Source organism: Bemisia tabaci, unplaced genomic scaffold (assembly GCF_918797505.1).
Source record: "Bemisia tabaci unplaced genomic scaffold, PGI_BMITA_v3".
Taxonomy (NCBI): domain Eukaryota; kingdom Metazoa; phylum Arthropoda; class Insecta; order Hemiptera; family Aleyrodidae; genus Bemisia; species Bemisia tabaci.
In genome coordinates, this window is record NW_027311767.1 from 46,693 (window position 1) to 67,802 (window position 21,110).

The window sequence follows — 21,110 nt, forward strand, 5'->3', positions numbered from 1 at the left end:
ATAAGAAAAGGCTGCAAAAGGTGACATCATGGACAATTTTCACATCTTCGGAATCCAGATACAACTATGCTTTTTTATATGTGGTATAGATGGGTAAGATCTGTTACGTACGGCAATATTACAGTTGCGCCCCACTTTCTTAAACAATGGCGTGGCGATTTATCCAATTTTTCCAATATTTGGCTCTTTGGTACGATTTTTCTCGAAAATTTGGCAACGGAGGAAAAAGTTATAAATGAACGTTTATTCTTTTTTACGTTCTTTCCCTCAACTCGCACACTTTTCAGTTCACATTAGGTTTTACAGTAGAATTGAGAGTAAAATTGGAAAAAAAAACCCTAAATACGAGCCAAAAATGGCAACAATGGACCGCGAGGCCCCGAAAAATTCATCGGAGGCCTTTTTAAAGGCCAGAAATGAAAAGTTCGCAAAAAAATACGTAGGAATAACCTCGTAAAGCTTAAGGGAGGGAGTGTGCAAACGACTCCGAGCGGCGAGCGGCGCCCGGATTCCAGTCGGCGCGCGCGGAGCGTAAACTCAGATTGCTCATATCTCCGTTACTAATCGTTTCCCTGGGAGCTATAATATATCAAAAGAAATGGAAAAGTACGAATAATACAATGAACAGTTTTTTTTTTCGAATCGAGAATCCGGCATTTGACGATGTACTAGGGTTGAAAAAAAATTGACCCTTAAGAAAGTGTGAAAAATGGCAACATTGCAATCTTAAATTACCTAAACGATCAAATTGAGTACATATTTCAAAAGAACGCAATTTTTTGAGAATTTTAACGCAAACCGCACCTCAATATCTCTTTTCGTTCAAAAGATATGCAACTCAACGGTTTTCAACTTGGCAACGCTGCTACGCGGAGAGAAATTCGTTTCAGGCCTTGAAATTTTGGGAAAAGGCGTATCCCATAGTGAGGAATGACATACTGAAATTTGGTCAACATCCATGAGGGGGGAAATTTTGTCGATTTTGCATACACCCCTTTGGCAAAGCTTGAAGGCTGATAAGACCTTTTTCTTTAGCATGGCAGACTATTTAGGAGATTTCACCATAGTTGTTTATTTTCTTCATTTGATTTGATTTGCAATATTTTTTGGAAGGGGTGCCGGTCAAACTTTTGTCATTTAATGTTGGTTGATTTTCTTCGATCAGCATTTAAGTCTCTTGAAAATGGCATTGGTTACTTGCTTTGTTTTCCTCATTTTATTTAATTTTTTGTAATTTTTGGGACCGCAACGCTCTATTTTTGGCCCATTAATGTGGTTTGATTTTCTATGATCAGAGTTTAAGTCTGAACAATCAAATATTTTATGGGCATGTGGAGTAAATATCTTCGCAGAGAGGGCAACTTTTGAAATGCTAGTTTTTTGTCTTCTTTGAACGATGCTACATTTTTGCATTTACCTGAAGACCCAACTAAGGGACAGTTATGTCGTCAAATTGCAAGCATTTATGTATATATTTTATTCATCACCATGCTTTTTTTATTTTTGTCGCTGCTGTTTGCGTGGTGTTATGTCCTCTGAATTTGTAAACATTTGGTTTCGGTTAAATCATTGATTTCAGTTGAAAAAAATGGGCGAATGCCAGTTCGTTCAAAATTTAGTGATAAATCGTTCAAGCTGACAAACATAAAGATCCTCATCAGTTATTTCGGAATTTTGACAAATCGCTAGTCAAACCCTTCATCCTGTTTTGTGTCCAACGAAGATAGATTTCAACTTCCGATCTCAAGAAACATGCTTTGTCATCATTAAAAATAACTTCAATCGAATTTATTGATATTCATATTTATTTCAGCACCACATATGATCCGTCGACAAAAAAAAACTGTTTTGATGGATTGATGGTGATCAATTCAATCTGTTCGATCAAAGCACGGGTCAAACTTGCCGGAGTATTTTAAAGTTATTGACATCACGTAGCACAGAAGGCATCATGGTTGTTTATGGGCTTGTTATTTATTGCATTTTATTATTGCATTTGACAAGTGTGTCAGGCGGTAGGTATCGCTCAAAATCGCCAGATCTTGCGTTACGTTGCAGAGGTGTTCATTTAACTGCACATATAAATTGCTTGTGATACAGCATAATTTGTCATATTAATGGAGAACCATCTGTTTCTCATTCGTGTAAAAAGTTGTCTCTTGACTATCTTGAGGACATGCTTATGTATGAGCCTCGAGCAACAGTAAATTAAATTTATACACGGAAAAATTAAATTGCTGATTTAACATTTCAATTGCTAAAAAAGTGACTGCAATGTTTCAATGTAGATTTTACAACACAGAAATGCTACTTTATTCACCCCCGTGGTGAAATTAGCTTACAGTAGTGGTTAAAAGAGCATTTTTTTTACTTAAAATCTACTTTAAGACGTTGCAGTCACTTTTTTTAGAAATTCAATTTTTAAATCAGCAATTTAATTTTTTCTGTGAAGACCTAAAAATCAAGGATACATAGGAAAAACAGGAGGGAAACCGAGTAAAAGAAGTGTGACAGGGCAAATGTTTCTTTACACTGCATTGAAAAACTTCCGGTAGAGGTAAATATGGATAACTTCTTATTCTTATTAAACAGTATTTTAATGTGATAATTGCAATTTGACCATATTTGAGCTAAAATCGCATTTCAAAAAATGTCTGCTAAATTTTAGTGCATTCTTTTTGTTACGTGCCGACGGTGGAACCTTCAAACTACGTAACTCGGTTTGAGAAACTGCAGACTTCATTCACAAACAAAATTAGTTCAGTTTCTCTCTACAGGTTCTTCTCCAGACGACAAACGCGAAGAGGTATAGATGTTAGCGCCTGAATACAACTATTCGTGCTCTATTGCCGTCTGTGTTACATACTCAAAGCTTTGAAGGCGCCCCAGTATTCCATCCTCGCACTGCTTACAGCACAGCGATACGCTCTATATGCTGTTGCAAGTCAGCGCCTTGATGCAACTATTCGACCTCGTGGGCGGGCCGTGTTGCATACTTGAAGATTTGAAGGCGCTTCAGTCTTCCTTCTTTGTACAGCTATATAGTAGTACAGCGACGCGATGAGTGTGCCGCGCTGTGCGAGTTTCTAGAGAGTTGATGTTCTGATGAACAAAGGTGCATTTGACCGCCTCCTGCCTCTGGTTAGTGAAGATACTTTACAAAAAATTATACAAAATGACGGAATTGAAGTGAATTCTCCGCTTTGGTCCGACGCATTCCAGTGGCGAGGCGAGAATGATCGATTTTCGATATATCTCCATTTGAAGCTATGGTAAAGAATCGATTTTTAAGTTGTTCGTTGCGAACACCCCGTTTATCGATCCTTTTTCATAGGTTTAAATGGTAGATCAATCGATATATCGCGAAGCACGCCATGCCACTGATGTCTTCTGGGTGCGATCGATATATTTCAACTTTTAACCATAAATTGAATTATTCTGACGACTTTACCGATGGATACAATAGTTTATAATTCCTTCAAGTATCGCCTCCTACTGAAATACAAATACGCTTCGTTTCTTCGTATATATGAGGATTAATATGCATGCTACTATTCGAAATGCACAGTCAGCCCACTTGGCTGAACCTTAAAGCCTGCCACTGGCGCAAAATTTCTCGGAAGCACAAAGAATTTTTCGCCTGCAGATTAGAACAAAATGAGTAAACCTGCCTCATAAACGATTAATTTTTTAAAGTAGGTAAAAATATTTTCAATAAAAAATTTCGGGGAAAATGTTCGTCTATAACTGTTTTCCACCTCTACTTGGAATATTCCGATATAGTCCGATCCAAGAATGAGCAAACTTGTTGATCAAATACTCTTGAGAATTGTTGGTTCACATGGATTGTTCTAACTTCTCTACAAAATGTTATTGTTCATTTGATGAGCAATAGCATTGTTCATAAGAGTGTATTTTTCTAGAATATATTACGATTTTTTGTCATGCAGAAGAAATCGTCTAATAGGCATGGAAGGTGAAGATATTATAGTCACGACCTTTTTTAAGCACCACACTTAGCCAGCCTCTTTCATTTTCAGGTGCTCTCAGGGCCCTTAGAAGTAAGAATACTGGTTCACATCAATCAAAATTATAGAATAATATATAAATGCAACAAAAAAATCAATCGTACAGTCAACTAATTCTGATTTGTGCATTAAAATCCTATCATCCTCAGACATTGCATCAGAACTGTCTAAAAAATGTGGCAGACCAAAAGCAGTCGAATCACCAACTTATTGGCAGCTGTCGGAAGTTTGTTACATCTTCTTGGCACGGGAGCTGTGAACTTTTTTGTCCCACTTATTTTAAACGACCTTTACACCGCAAACCCGAGAGGAAAGGAGAATACAAAAAGGATGACCAGTGAAATAGGTAACAGCAATAAAGGCTGCGTTCCATCGGTTTTATGTCTCATAAATCTACGCGATAGTCTATAAGCGAAAAAAATCCTCAAACAAGAGCCAAAACAAAACAGGAAACCGTTTGTATGCATTTACACATGGAGGCGCTGGCAGTTACGTAAGTATCAAATTCATCCAGTGCGTCTATGCAACGATGCCAGATTCAGTAGTAATATTCACTTCTTCCTCGTATTCTGCCGTGCTATAAGGAAGAGCGCCGTATGAACATTCGAGAGTTGCTAAATTTCTATTGATAAAACCTGTATTTTTGACAACATTTATGCATATTTTTCCTTTAAATTTTCAGATATTTTAGATTTAATTGCGTACAAAATGATCTGAGAATTTTGGAAAATAATGGTCGCAAATTACTCAGTAAGTCCGGTTTTATCGGAGGAAACTTGGCAATGTCTAAAGGCTCATACGGCGTTCTTCCTTAGCACGGCAGTATACATTTATGCAGATTGAGCAGTTATATTTTTAACATCTTGCAGCGATGGACTTCGTTTTTAAATCTAGCGAAGACCGAGCTGGGTTGTCGGTTTCGGATGTAACTAACTGCACACATTATCTAATCGGAATCTTTGACCAAGAAAATTTTTAACATTAGATAACCGCTAGTTTTGTGTGACAAAATTTATGATTTATTATAAAATTCCGGGGACCCGAAAGTAGGCGAATTACGTGGTGTTACGTGGCACCGAGATATTATCGCACAACCGACTGATTAGTCTAGTTCAAGTTGGACATAACGGTTTCGTATCATAGCACAAGACTCCTTGACGTCAAGGAGTGGGCGTTACTGCGACTCGCCGCTCTTTGAGAGCCTAGCACTTTCCCTGCACTAACCGAATACCGAATGTGAATGGAAATTCGGGATATCAACACAAAATTGAGCACGAACTGATTGCGGTGAAAATTGCAAAACAATTTTGACTGTTGATGACCGCGGCAGGTAACATATCCGGTAGATCTCTCTATTTTTAAACATGACTCTGTTCTCTACATTGAAGTTTTGAGATAAAACACCACAACGCCTAACTTAGACTGGGGGCCGATTGTTGAAATTGATAGAGGATCCCTTAATATCCCTCTTGTCTTTTTTGTCTATAGCTTTGGGATCAAAAAGGTCGATAGAGTGCTTAAATTAAAAAATCTATGACATAAATTTCGCTCATCCTCAATATCTATCTTTTCTTATTCCCCCTTGCCTGCATCGTCCTTCTCCCCTCCCCGTTTCTTCCCGTCCAATTCCTCTTTTCTTACATGCTCCTCTAATTTTTATTATTATATTCCTTCCATCGTCCCTTCCTCTTCTTTTGGCGTCTCAATTTTCTCTTATTCTTCTTATATCGATCTCTTTCTCTTTATCAATCGCAAGCAGAATGCATCGCATTAAAGCTGAGAATCTGAGAATTTCAATTCAATTCCTTTTAATTATACTTAATACAATATCTATACTAACCAGACGCTAAAGGTGGCCACGAGCCACTTCTGCTCGTAACAATATCTTTCCAGAAACTTGCAACAACGTGTCACAATCATCGCTGTGCTGCGAGCTGTGCTAAAAGAGAAAACCGGAGCGCCTTCAAATCTTCAAGTATGCAACGCGGACAGCCCACGAGGTCGAATAGTTGCATCCAGGCGCTGACTTGCAACAGCGTGTCGTGCGCATTGCTGTGCTGAAAGCTGTGCGAGGATATAGAAAACTAGAGTGCCTTCAAAGCTTTGAGTATGCAACGCGGACAGCCAAAAATCACGAATAGTTGTATTCAGGCGTTAAAATCAACACCGCGCCACTTTCGTCACCTGAGAAACTTTATAAAATGAACAATGGACGGCTGGGCAAAGTGCGAATTCAAGCTTTGTGATTCATGTTTTGTCCTCATAATTTCACATAAACACGCGTTTTAAAATAAAAATTACAAGTAACTCCTTATAAAGACGCTAACGTTTTTTATGCATAAATTCCATATTTCCGCACATGAAAAACAAAAAAATCATGATCTTCTTGACTTAAATCGCACACTTAACGTTACCGTGACAGTGTTGCCAGATGGTGTTGAGAAATCGGCACTTCTCATGTAAACTCATGTAAAATAGTCGCCTTTCCCCCCACAATTTAGCAATCTTCACGAGGGTACAACGTTTGCTGGATGATGCATCACGGATATTTTTGAGTCCAGTCGCGTTGCACCTCTAGAAACGCAGGTCCTCGACGGTGCCCGGCGCACAGTGGATTGAGCCAATCAGAAAGGTTGGACATGATTTAAAAACTTTAAAACAGCATCGCTTCAATAATATGAAATTTCGATGTTTGAAAGGCAGTTTCATCGCTTTTCTCGTAAAATTTTCTCGAGAAAGCACCCCTAATAATTAAAATTGTGACGAGATGAACGTACACTGAGAAAAAATTCTCGGCGTTTTTACCACGGTCCGTTGGTACCTTTACCATCTCACTTTTTTACCAATTATTGGTAATTTTACAAAGACAGACTGGTGAGCTTACCTGAAAACCGTTATTTTTACTGTTTTTTTCAGGTAAGAATACTACTTTTACTGGTAATCAATTCCCGGTAGCTTTGCCACTTTATGTCGGTAATTCTACCACAGTCGAAAAAAAATATTGGCGTTTTTACCAAGGTCCAGTAAAATTACCGAAAAAGTTCAATAATTTTCCCGAGATTTCTCGGTAAAATTACCAATTCCATAAATGGTAATTTTACCAAGAAAAAACGGGGATCAAATAGAGCCCTGAATTCTTGGTAATTGTACCCTTTTCTCAGTAAATACACAGAGATTTTTTTTTTTTCAGTGCTTCTCCCAGAGACCCGTTCCACTGTGCGGCGCCGGAGGGTGGGCGCGGCGGGAGAAAACGAAACCCAGAGACACATCTAAGCGCCACAAATCAATACATATTATTGTTTAATTGAAATCCTATTGTCGGGAGCGGGGGATAAACAATACGGAGTTATGAATGGAGCCACGAAGCCGTCTCGGAGAGCGGCACGGTAGCCTATTCACCAGTCAACCTCAACGCGATGAAGACATGCGTCGAGCATTTATGAAACAATAACCGATAAAGAAACCCGATCGGTGATTGATGATGTTCGGAGGCCTCCGATTTTCGTTCGGTGGTGCCGGATGGCCACTGAAAATAAGAATTTAACCGTGATAAGAAGGAAAGTTGTGGGATATTCCTGGTCAATTTTGAAGCTCTGTTTCGGTTCGGCGTGCGATTTCTGACACGCCACGATTTTATGTACTGCCGTGCTAAGGAAGAACGCCGTATGAACCTTTGAGAGTTGCCAAATTTCCTTGGATGAAATGCATATTTTTAAGGAAAGCTATGAATATTTTTCCTTTAAATTTTCAGAATCTTCAGATAAAATTGCGAACTAAATTATCTGAGAAATTGGTGGGCAAGTGTTCAAAATTTTTTTCTGATAATTAGTGATTTGCCAGGGGAAATTTGGCAACGCCTGAAGGCTCATACGGCGTTTTTCCTTAGCACGGCATTGTAGCTTCCGTACGCAGGCGGTGGATATTCGCTATTTAAGAATCATTTTTCTTGCGAATATATTGAGCTATCAACCATTACACAAGGTGTGACGCAGAGGAAATGATGGAGTTAAATGAACTGAACTTCGCTCGGGGCAGAGATAATATACTGTAGAGATCCTACAGTGACATCTCCCCTGTACTGCCATGCGAGGGAAAAACGGCGTATGAACCTTCCGTCCGTTGCCAAAATTCTATTCATCAGATGAGAATTTTCAGGAAACGTTGCGAATATTTTCCGTCCAACTTTTCAGAAAATTTCCTTCGTAATTAGATCTATACTTTCTGAAATTTCAAGAGAAAATATTCTTGTATTTATCCTTAAAAATAAACATTCTTTTGGAGGAAATGTGGCAACTCTCGAATGTTCATACGGCGTTTTTCCTTAGCACGGCAGTATTATGTAAAAGTTCCTGTCGGAAATTAACGCTCAGACTTGCCTGGGGGCCATTCATAAAAAAGATAACGCTAAATTTTGAATTTTAAGATCCCCACCCGCACTTCCCTTGTAACGCTTTTATGGCGTAAGTCCCTATCCTTGAACACGTTAAAGGTGTAACACTCTCTTCGACCCCCCTCTCTCCCCCTCCCACCCACCTCCCCTCCCCATCCCCTTCCCCCCGGAGAAGGTTACGCATTTAATGAGCGGCCCCTGATGACTACTCATGACCAAAGAGTTCAGCAATTGATCGAGCGATCCTAACCTAATGTACAAAAACTCACCTAGCAAACCTTGTGAAAGTGAGGAATAAGTCTGAGCAAATTCAGGGAAGCATTCATAGCAGAACTGTCGGATGAGTTACTTACAACTATAGATACACGTCGAAAAATCTTAGCAGCATTGAAAGTCTTAAACGTATTTTTACCGAAAATCCTTCAATTCCTGCCTGGTGTAAATGTTGAAAACTCTATCTGTAGGCTGTTTAAAACATAAATACATCATGGATTCCGGAAATATTTTTGGTGAGTATCACACGGACTGTTATTCCACAATTATTCTTAATCCATCTAATTTTTTGTCTTCTTTTTTTTCTCGCTCCGTTAATCTGAACTTCGTGAATTGCCCACTAGATGACCACTGATCACTGATGGACCAACTCTCTCCCCGGTGACCACCGACGCGCACCGGAAAAAAGCGTTGAAAGTTTAAACTCCGCTTCAACTCCGTAAACCTGATAGATAAAGAGCGCACTTAAGTGCCATCGAATCTGGTTGATTTACTAGCGCTCAAATACCCAAACCGAAAGAATATACAAAAACGCCGTTTGAACACCATGACGTTGCCAAATTTCTCTCGATAAAGTAATAGTTTTCTGGAAAATTTTAGCTTTTTTAACGAAACTTTTCAGGGAATTTTACATGCAATTAAATCCAGGGCTGTGCTGACAGTCGTCCGCTGAATGGCTTCCTTCCGTAAGAAGCTCCGTGTGCAGTTTACATTGTCATTAGGGGATTTTCAAAGAGATCATTATCGTAGCATCATAGAAAGGATAACTTTTATAAAATCTCAAGTAGTATTGAGTATTTTAGAAAGTCTCAACTTTCAGTTCGTGTTACTGAACGTTCGGTTCGTACTCCTGAGCTTATGAGGTTAGAGGAACTATGAAAGAAGTTCGGAATATATGAACAAAACGTTCGGTTCCATGAATAAAAAAATCGGTAATATTCTAAAGGGTGAAAATACACTGATTTTTACAATAACTTAAAACAAGGATGTTGATATTTTGTAAAAATCAACGCAACAACGTTGAATTTTAATGAAAATTATTGCGTAAATGTTGAATTTCCTAGAAAATTACTGCCTAGGCGTTGAATTTTTAAAAAGATAACAGTGAAAGTATTAAATTTTTTAGAAACTTACTGCGATCGCAAAAAATTCCTAAAAAATTAATGCGAATTAAAAAATTTAAGAAACGACGTTCCCTTGCTCCTTCCAATTTTAAGCAAAATTATTCACGATTTTTCTCAAAATTAAATATTTCATCCGAGGAAATCTGGCAACATTCGAATGCTCTTGCGGTGTTCTTCCCAAGCACGGCGATCATTACATCCAGTCCATTCATCCGATTGATCTGGATGCGAGTGAGGCAGCCGAGCTTCAGAATGGATTATATTTGTCCCGGCGATGGCGCTAATTAATAAACATTCTTAGTGCTTGGCCCCCTCCCGGGGGCGGGGGGGGGGGGGTGCTTCTTCGGCTTGTTTAACTTTCTACTTCATTCCGTATTGCTTATTCACGGGTCATGGATTATGATCGGAGCAGTGGCGTGGCGTGAATTGCGATGTATCGATTGTTCTGCCATTTAAACCTATGGTAAAGAATCGATTATTAAGGTGTTCGCTGCGAACACCCTGTTAATCGATCCTTTCCATAGGTTTAAATGGCATAACAATCGATATATCGCAATTCACGCCACGCCACTGCATGGATTATGATCGGAGTCGCGGCGGCGAGTCCGAGCAGATGTCAACAACGACTACCGTCGGTTCCTGAATAACGATGAGTGCTTTGTGCATACCGGTCCACAAGCGAATTACTAAATAGACGGCGCCGCCCGCGCGGTAGCGATTTCGCAAGTTGGCAACATTGTGTTTCCTTCATTTGGATCCATTAAAAATATCGATTTTTGGTGAACAAGGCTGCCGTGATAGCGAAGAGAGCCGTAAGTGCAAAATTTTCGTAATCGAGTTTTCTTCAAAATTCGTCTAAACTCTTTTAGATGAAATTACTGAGACAGCTAAAACAGCAAAATCCATCCTAATTTAATGAAAACGAGACGTATGAAAAAGCCGTAAGTGCACAAAAAATGACATAGTTTTTTTCAAGACAGCCGTAAGTGCATGAGATCCAATGAATACAGTGCTTTCAAGAGGAATGCCGCCCTCATCTGCCGATTTCTAACCTGAAAATGTGTTTGTTGCGTGTCGAACACGCTACCACAAAAGCACGCAGAAGATAGCACTTACGGCTGTCTTCCCAAGTACTAACCTAACATGAAACTGAATTTTACCTTTTTCATGTACTTTAAAATAAAATCGGTCGAGTTTTAATCCTCCAAATGATTTCTAAGAGTCTATCGAATGTTTGGTTGCGATTTGACAAAGAACGGAGGTTTCTTTTAATAAAATGTTCCACTCAGAAGCTTCAAGGCCCATTTTCTCAAAACTTCATTTTTGCACTTACGGCTCTCTTCGCTATCACGGCAGAAGGTGCCTCACAAAGAATCGATTGTTTACGTGCATTTAAATGGAGAAATAACGATGTTGCCAATTGGACGGCGTAACCAGAAGAAGCCTTATTGCAATTCGCGTTGCCTGATTTCCTCCTGAGTTTGGCTTTTTTTTTATGAAAAACCATTGAACCAGGTCTTCATTGTAATAGTTTGGTTTCGATTCTTTACAGCTGATGCGAAATCAAGGTCTCAATGGAGATGTCATGCGCCCGTATGGATTAATAAATTTGGAGACTTTAACGCAAAGATAGAAAAGGATGACAAACTTCATTTTGCAAGAAAGATCTTCTATTTCTGGCTAATTTTAGGAACGACATATGAGCCATTAGTTTCCTTAGAGGGTAGGTGCTTTTGCACCTGAACGAGCCAGAGCTGGTGGTTAGGATATTAGGATGACACGTTTTTTCACCCTTTTCGAAATTAAAAATAACGGATAATTTCAAATCCGTGCTCCCATTGTCGTGATGAAGGATCTTCTTTCGGATTTTAAAAATATTGATACGAGCACATGAGCGAGTCAACGCGGAAAAAAATTGAATGTTCCTTTGGCATTTAAAGTGTTTAAAAAGTTGCGATAAGGATTAATGCTGATTTTAAAATAAAAATAAATACTCCATTAACTAAGTCTACGGTTAAATGAACAAATTCAATGTTGGGTGAGCATTTTTTAAATATAAAATTGTCAGTAGGTACTCGTCGAAAAATTTTTAAATGCTGAGTCAACATTCAATTTTTTTCCATGAAGGGTTCCACTGGGAACATGTAAGTGCTATTACTAAGATCCCTTTACCTGTGAACGGTCTCTGTAAGTACCTGTATATAGCGAGAGTATAGACAGATGTGAAACTCCGAAAATCCATCAGGCCTTCACCGATGCCTCGCGAATAAGTTAGGGCCCAGAAATGCAGCCAACCTATATGAATTTCAATTATCCAGAGCGATTTGTTAATACTATTGTTACGAACCATCGTTTATAAAGCAGTATGTGACTTAGTTTTTGCATAAATTTACTCATATTTGTGAAAGAACGCTCATTTATGTACTTTCTCAGCATACTTGTTGAGAATGGGAATCTACAGACGGCAGTGAAATTTTGTGCGTTAGAAGTTGGTTAGAAGGGTGGCTGCAATTTTGGGCCTAAGCCTCATGAAGCGATCTGTCCATACTCTCGCTATACAGGTACTCGAGTCTCATATGTATGTCCGCAACACATAGTATCACTGTCTCAGTAATGACGTTAATTAGTCAACCTAAACTCGTGATAATTTTCCCTTTTCCGCTCCGCGCCGCGTCGCGTCCTCAACTCCTCGCGTCGCTGCAGTTCCGATGCGCTTCAATCCCGGTCCGATTCCAGATCCGTCACACACGGATTAACCCACTCCTTCCGCCCCTTCCCTTCTCTCTCACCCCCCCCCCTCTCCCGGGAACCCGAAGAAGCTCACGCGCCTACTATGCAACGGCGTGGCGCTAATAATTCATTAATTGCCCGCTGGACTTTTTCTCACCCCCCGTTGCCAGCTTATGAGGATTCTACGGTGGAATCTCGATTATCCAATACTCGATCATCTCACTGGAAAAAAAACACATTGGATCTAGAGTCCAGATTCTTGAAAACATTGACAAGAAAAAGGACTCTTGATTCCAGCAGATTTAAGCTTAAATCAAAAGGAAATCCGCTCAAATTAAGAGGAATGGTTCTTGATTTAAGCTTAAATCTGATTGAATCAAGAGTGTTTTTTCTTGTCCATGTTTTTAAGAGTCTGGACTCTAGATCCAATGTGTTTTTTTTTTTTTTTTCACTGCGATACTTCTATTATGCGACACGATTGTTTTTCCGCCGAGACGTGGTATTTCCGGGCACGAAACGACGGAAACTGAGGGCAAAAATTGAATTTGTAGTTTTTTTTCTAATTAAACGGCTATGCTTTAAACATACGATAGCAAATTGGCCACGCTTGTGCACACTGGATATGAACAGAAGCAGAAATGACATTTTTCAGTATTCAAGGGAAGGGTGTAGCAGCCCCAAACCAGAGAAGGTCAAAAATATATTTCGTTGTCCTCTTTGTCCTTTGCTTCTCTTTCTCAACTTTTGCACCCTCTTCTCCTTCTTCTGCTTCTTTTTTCTTCTTCTCCTTCTTTTTGCTTCTTCTTTCTCTCTCTCTTTTGCTCGTCTGCCTCTTCTTCATCTTCATCTTCATATTATTCGTCCTCTATTTTTCCTATCTCCTTTTATTCTCTTCTCCTACTCGTCCTTCCTTTCCTCGTATTCTTTCACTTTTATTTCGTTTCTTACCTCTTCCTCTGCTTCCGGTTCTTTCTCCCTCTCTCCCGCTTCATTTTCTATGTTTTATGAGGAAAAAAAGCACATTGGATCTAGAGTCCAGACTTTTAAAAACATCGACAAAAAAACAAATACTCTTGATTCAATCGGATTTTTGCTTAAATCAAGAACCAAGCCTCTTAATTTGAAGCGGATTTCCTTTTGATTATAAGCAAAAAATCTGATTGAATCAAGAGTATTTTATTCTATGTCAATGTTTTCAAGAGTCTGGACTCTAGATCCAATGTGTTTTTTTTGCCAGTGTTCAATGTTTTAGCGTATATTTTTATGTATGAGCCAAAAATAGTAGTGCCTCAATTCATTGCAAAATGTAGTCCAAATGTCCAAGCCTCCTAATAATATCCCGAGTGAGTGCTAACCGCCCAACATGGCGTCGGCAACACGGCGAACGAGCAAGTCGGAGCGGTGAGCGCGGTGGTCTCAAATTTGTGAGCATCGCGGCATCCATCGCAGCGGTTCCGTATTCACTTTGCGAGCTTGTGAGCTTCCTCTCGGCTTACGCAACCGAATTTTCAAACGTAATCCGACTGTCCTCATTATTTCAGAACTTTTCCTTTTCATGCCGCCGCCACCGCAGCAGCAGCAGCTTCCGACACGGCGAGGAGGGCCCCTTGCCGCCGGCGACGCTAATTAAATGTGGGTCAGACGCCCGAGTTGCCGACGAGCATAATTCATTGACCCCTGGCCCACGGGCCCACGGGCCCCCGGCACGCATGTCCAAGAATAGGCCGGGAGGATTCTGCATTCTGCTCATAAATGTGTCCACCATGGAGCCCTTTTGAACGATTTTACCTTTGGTATTCCTAGTTTTTCTAGCTTTTCCCTCTATCCGAATTTTATACCTCATAGGCCTTACCTTACTTTTTGACGTAGTCTCCACATCTTTTTTGACATTTCTGGTATCATTACAGCAGCTTCTTGATGCCTTCCGCGTAGAAGCTTTCGCCTTGACTCCAAAACCAGTCATTGACAGCGATCTGCACTTCCAAATCAGTTGCTTTGCGTAGGGAAATTTTCCCACAATCCTTCAAACTCTCTTACTTTAGCTTCATGTGACTTTCATTTGTTTCCGAGCGGAAAAACTTCCACGATGGAAGCGATTTTCAACCGATTCAGAGGTACAGATAGCTGTCAAGGACTGGTTTCAGAGTTAAAGCGAAAGCTTCTATACGCGGAGGGCATTAAGAAGCTGCTGTAATGATATCAGAAATGTCAAAAAAGATGTGGAGACTACGTCAAAAAGTAAGTTAAGGCCTACTCAATGAAAACTTTAAAATTCCTTGTTGATGTGATGTATAGAGGCGATAACCCGAGTCTTCAATAATCGACTCTCCGTGCATCCTGACCCCGGAGGTGGGCACGCGGTGACAGGAGGTTGTCTCAGTAAAATTAAGTTTACTCGCGAATCCTTTGACCAATTTTCATAAACTTGAGCTTTTTTTAAAGCTTAAAGTATGCCTGATATGTGCTTTTTTACCGATTTGATTTATCTCTTTTCGCTCGGAAGATACAAGGTAGGGAACCTTACTTTTTGGATAACCCTCGTATCTAATGGATGAAATAAAAAATCCTATCCTAACATGTAAAGTTTTAGGTCATCAGTGATTTTGGAGCTACGAATATAGGGATTTTAATAGCTTTGAATTTGATTCATATATGGTTTTTAATCTGATGCGGCGACTAGAAGTTGACAATTGTTTTGTTATTCCCCTTGGCCTGAAGGTGCGACTTCTAGTTTTATCTGTAGATGTTCTTCATTCTTGAACTGTTCCTGCATTTGGTGTAAAAGTTGATTCTGTTCCGGGTCGGTTAAATCAGTTAAATTTTACAGTTAATCGCTTGGGCGTTTATTTTGGACGATGTTCAGAATGCCGGTCGATTTTTGAAAATGTTAGACAAGGCTATAGACAAAGAAGACGAAAGGGATATGGAGGGATCCTATTCTGCCGTGCTAAGGAAGAACGCCGTATGAACATTCGAGAGTTGCCAAATTTCCCTCAATAAAATGTTTATTTTTGAGGAAAGTTATGAATATTCTTCATTGAAATTTTCAGGAGCTCTGGCGACGCCTGGAGATTCATAGGGTGTTTTTCCTTAGCACAACAGTATTGGTGGAAGATTAACGGAGCGAGAGAAAAAAGGAAGAAAAAAAATAGATGGGTTAAGAATAATTGTGGAGTAACGGTCCGTCTGACTGTCAAATATTTGCATCCAGGCCGTACAGTGAATCACCGATCCGTCAGAAAGGTGCACAATCAAGGAAGTTTGTGGTAAAGAGGTTTATACAGCGGAGAATCTAGTTTTTAGAACCCTGCACCGAAAAGACCCGACACCATTCCTCCGAGAATTTTGACTACGTTTTTAAAACCGAAGCCATAGTTCACTTATTGCCTTAAAGCAGAACTTACGAGAAATTACAAGTATGTAAGGATCTGCATGCCAATTCGCCGGAATTTCGCATCTACCTATCGGTGCTACTATCTCAGTTTCGTCAAAAAATAACCTTGTGCCCTTCTGATCCTCATAACAACAAACATTAAGATCATTAAAAGCACCATTGGTTGAAATTCAACCGAACTTTGGTCGGTCGCAAAGTATTTAATACCCTTTACGGGTGGTAATGTATTAACCAATTTGGTGCCTACGTGGCTACTTTTGAGATCCTGCAGTACAAACCTCCTGAAGTTTAAAGGACTCGAAAAAATCGATCTAGTGATCATACCTATAAAGGAGTAGGTTCAATGCAATTTTGTAGAGGTCGGTTAGGTTCCATCCGCACCCTCTCAGGACTGGACACTAATCCAAGCAACATTCACCATTGGTTCACTTATATCGGAATGAAAGGAAGTTCAAAATCCTAAATGATTATTCACTCTTGGATGTCATGTTGAGGTTGCAAACAGCTTTCAAAGCGAATGAATAATCACCTCTCTCAGACAGGTTCCTTCTTTTCCCTTCGGTCAATAAAATAATGAAATAATAAATAAACAAACAAAATTAATATCCGATTCCAGCAGTTTGCTTAATCGAACCACTCCTCGTTATCTTGAAGTTGTCTCGCCCAAAGACATGCAAATTATTTGTATTTATGAAATTATTTTGACAGGCATGAATGCTCAATTTGTCAGCTTAATACTCCAAAATAAAGTGAAGCTTTTACTGTTGACATAGAAGTTTCAATTATTTCAAGAAGTACAGAGTGGTTTATCTAGGTGAGGATATCAATTGCGAGAATTCTTTGATCTACAACGGAACACGGAAACTCAGTTTCAACCGTGGACCAAATGTAATATAATTTCCTCGTGAAGCATCACAAAAAGCAGCATTAAACTTTGAAAAAAGGCAACCATGCATACTTTTACTTTGAGAAGATATGATTGTGACTTAATTGCTTTAAATACACTCATAGCTTGAAAAAAAGACTGAATATACGGGGCACAAATTTCGCTTGTAAAAATGTTGAGGAAATAAATGCATTCTTTCAAACACATTAAGATGCTTTATTTGCCTCGCAACTCACAGAGAATGCGATTGATTCCTGATGATTGGAAATCCAACGTGATAGTGCTGTCATTATTGGAAGTGAATAATAAAGGTTTTATTGGTGCAGTGTTGAGACTTTGTTCGCCGACTGAGAACTCCTAAAACTCTTCAGTTCAAAGAGTCACATCGCATACTTCATTCTGTTCTCTACTTTCTCTCATCTTTTCCTCATTTTTCCCTTTAATATGATGAGTCATGGAAAAAGAGGCTAAATTTGAAGAGAAGGAAAAAAGGAAAAGAAAGAGAGAGAAAAATAAAAAAGGAATAAAAAGGAGAACATTCAAAAAAGTAAATGAAGACGAAAAAGACGAAACAGACAAAAAAACAGAGGAAGAAGAAAACCAGACGGAGGATAGTAGAAACAAATTATTAGATAAAAGTAGGTACATATCCGTTTTCAGTTTCGGTTTCCCTGGTAAAAATTGGCAGTAGAATCTGTGTTCCAAAATACCATAGACGTACGGCCGGCTGTAAGATTTCCAATAACTTCTATAGCCGGCTACACAATTTCTTATAGCCTTTTATAGCCGATGGCGATTAAGCAACTCACAGCCAGGCGATAAAGTGTATGCTAAACGTCACTAATTACGGATGCTAGGACTTAGTGAGTTTTTGGACCAATGCTCTCTTTTTGGGCCGTAGTATCTTGATTTATTTTGGGAGGAAAGCTCCGTGCTTTTGATGGATGCCTGCCATTCCTAATATATTAGAGCGCCTTCAGTTTCGTATGATACTGTGCAATACCTCTGGTGTGAAATAGTTGCTTTAAGCGCCGTGGCACGCTGCGGTGCGGCAGGCGGGCAGCCAGCGCGGAACGCGCATTGGCGCCTACAAACCTAACAGGGATACATCACGCGTTGCGCAATGCGTGAAGTATCCCTGTTAGGTTTGTAGGCGCCAGTGCGTCGCCGCTGCGCTTTGTGTTAGGCTCTAATATTTAATCTGGCGGAGTCAGCGTTATTCAACTCATGATTTTGAAATGTTTGCACATCCTGTATGGATTAATCTCGTTTTAATTGATGAAAAAATATGTATTAAAGGAAAATATAATTGCGTTTTGTAAATACTAAGGTGGTTCCGTATCAAACTTAATGATTTCCAAAGCACACGAATTTCTACACAATTTCTTATAGCCTATTATAATCGATGGCGAAAAAGCAACAGCCAGGCGATAAAGTGTAAAGCCCGGCTATAGGAACTATAGCCCGGCAGCATAATTTTTTATCGCTTCGTATAGCCCGGCCGTATGATTTTCTCCGCATTCTACAGCCAGCTATATGATTTTCTGTAGCCTTCTTCAGCCGGCTATAAGAATTCCCATGGTATTTTGAAACGTAGCTCTTATCGCCAATTTTTACCAGGGTTGTCTGGTTTTTTTTCTTGATTTCCTTCCCCTTCCCCAATCAAACATCACCTTCATCACTTATTTTTTATATCCCACACTCTTTCTATCCTTTCCTCATCCTCTCCATCTATTCTGTGAAGAAGAACACATTTAAAGAAGAGTGATAGATGCATTAGACTTTTAAGCTGTGTGTGCTCTCTAGGAAATCAAATACTAGATTTTTGGTATAGAGTTAAATTGGAGTCTTTAATAGACATAATGAACGTAATATAACTAGGAAGCTCGTGCAATACTACCAAATTTTGTGAATAACATAGCTATACAGTCATTGGATACCCCACTAACATTCTTATTTTTCCGAGAAGCGTGGTCTTTAAACGTTCTCCACATAACCTCCGATGATTCAGTCTTCAATAACTAACCCTAACCTTAAAACAACACTGAAAAAATGAAATTGCTAATTTAACAGTTTTGTAGTTAAAAAAAGTGTCCGACATAATTCAATGTAGATTTTACAAAAAAATGCTAATTCAACCACCACCGTTGTTAAATTAGCTTCCTGCTGTTGTAAATAATGTACATTTGAAACATGTCGGACATATCATTTAACAATTTATTCACTGGAAAAAGAATCGCTTGGATCCAGAGTCTTGATTCTTAAAAAATACTCTCGATTCAATCGGATTTTTGCTTAAATCAAGAACCAAGTCTCTTAATTTAAGCAGATTTCCTTTTGATTCAAGCAAAAATCCTATTGAATCAAGAGTATTTTTTCTTGTCATTGTTTTCAAGAGTCTGGACTCTAGATCCAAGCGACTTTTTTTCCCAGTGTTTGCTAAGTAGGCAATTCATTTTTTTCCGCGAAGGACGACATTTTGAAACCGCGCAATGGGAATGGGCGCCTCGGTAATTTTGGTGCAGATTTTCGGTGTACAACCGCGAGCTCGATGGACTCGCGAAAAAGCGTGCATTTGAAAGCTCGGCCCTCGCTTCGTGAGTCGTAAACCTGACTGAATTTGGGCGCAGCTCTCGCGGAGTCCGAATTTGCCGGCGGAAGTAGAGGAAGGGGGAGGAGAGAAGGAGGGATGGAGGGGGAGGGGGAGGAGAGGATTGGGGATTTTCGATCGCTCGTGACGGAATATTGAGCCACGTTAATGAGAGGCAAGAACACGCCAGGAATGCATCAAGCATCGACTGAGTTGTAAGGTACGCTTTCTCGGTGGGAAGTCCGAAAATAGCATCGCACTAACCCACACGCAAATGAACAGTGCTCCCATTCAATGTCCGTCAAAAGCTACGGGATTCGGAACTTTTTTGTTCCGATTTCTCCCACTCCATGACCGCCAAAAGTTCCGGGCTTCCTTTTAGATTTTTTCAAAAGTTTCGGGAGAGTTCCGAAAAATGCAAAAGATCCGGAATATTTCGGGAATTTCAAAAGTTCCGGGAAAAAATTCAGAAAAACCTCAAAAGTTCCGGAATTCGGAACTAGCTTCGGGAAATGGGAGCACTGCCAATGAAACTCATTTTTATATGGACTGCATTTTGCAATTTGGACCTATAAATTCCGGCCCGGTTTAAAAACAACGTATGTGCCATTAGTTTCCCTATGCACATAAGTGTTTTTTTCAGATGAGCCAGAATTTATAGGTCCAAATTGCAAAATGCAGTCCATATAGTGGCACGCGCATTCCTTATGCATCGAAGTGTTCGTAAAATGGGCCTTTGATGGAAGATTGTCGAGTAGGTTTTCTTTTTCCTAGAAAAATACCGCAAGAGTCCAATGGGTCCAACTCAAGCTTTTGTGAGAGTAAAAATAAGGATTGTTTCTTCAAAATATGACTCAAAAGCACGACGGGCGCATCAGCAAAATCAAAACTCCATCCTCCCTCGTAATCTGCATAAAAAAAGTAAGTGACTTGCAAAATCGATGGTGAAACTTCCAAACCACGTATCTCGGTTTTCGACGATGCAGACTTCCTATCATACTTTATTTTATAAAAAGAGAACTAATCAACGCCAATTCTCAAAGATTTTATGAAAATTTCAAGGAATAATGTTGATTTTTTTTTCGCCTTCAAAAAGATAAAAAGCGGGTGGAGATTTTGAAACACCGCAAACGAGATACGTGGTTTGGGAGCTTCACCGTCAAAATAATCTGTGCACTCGTTGTCGTGTTTTCAGTTCTGGAGCCCCCAAAACAAATTGGCAACCCTGTTAAGGTATTTGCTCCCTATCTTTTCATGGAGGGTTTAACTTGATATAGAGTTGGACTCTCATCTCCTCTTATCGGCCTCAGATTTGAGAGTTTCATTCAGTTTTGGAGTTTCTTTCATAGGAAATCAGTGGCACCATCGTGTTCCTCTTGAATAATTACATTGGAATCAAATCTTAAATCGCAAATTCCTTACACTTGCAAGAGCACCATTCTACCGTGGTATGCAAGAACACCGCAAATCCATCAAGATTTTCCCTCGTTTTTTGGAACTTGACACTTTATAAAGTAAAAACTGTTTTGTCTATGCACCTCAAATTTTCAGGTTCGACGAATGGATCTGCAGAAACGGATTCTACCCTGCCTTAATCCCTGAAAATTTGAAAGCCGGAGCATGGATGTCCCTATCGCCCTGTTGTCTAAGGACATTAAATCTCTGTCTATAGTTGGCTGTAGACCTCTGAGAAGA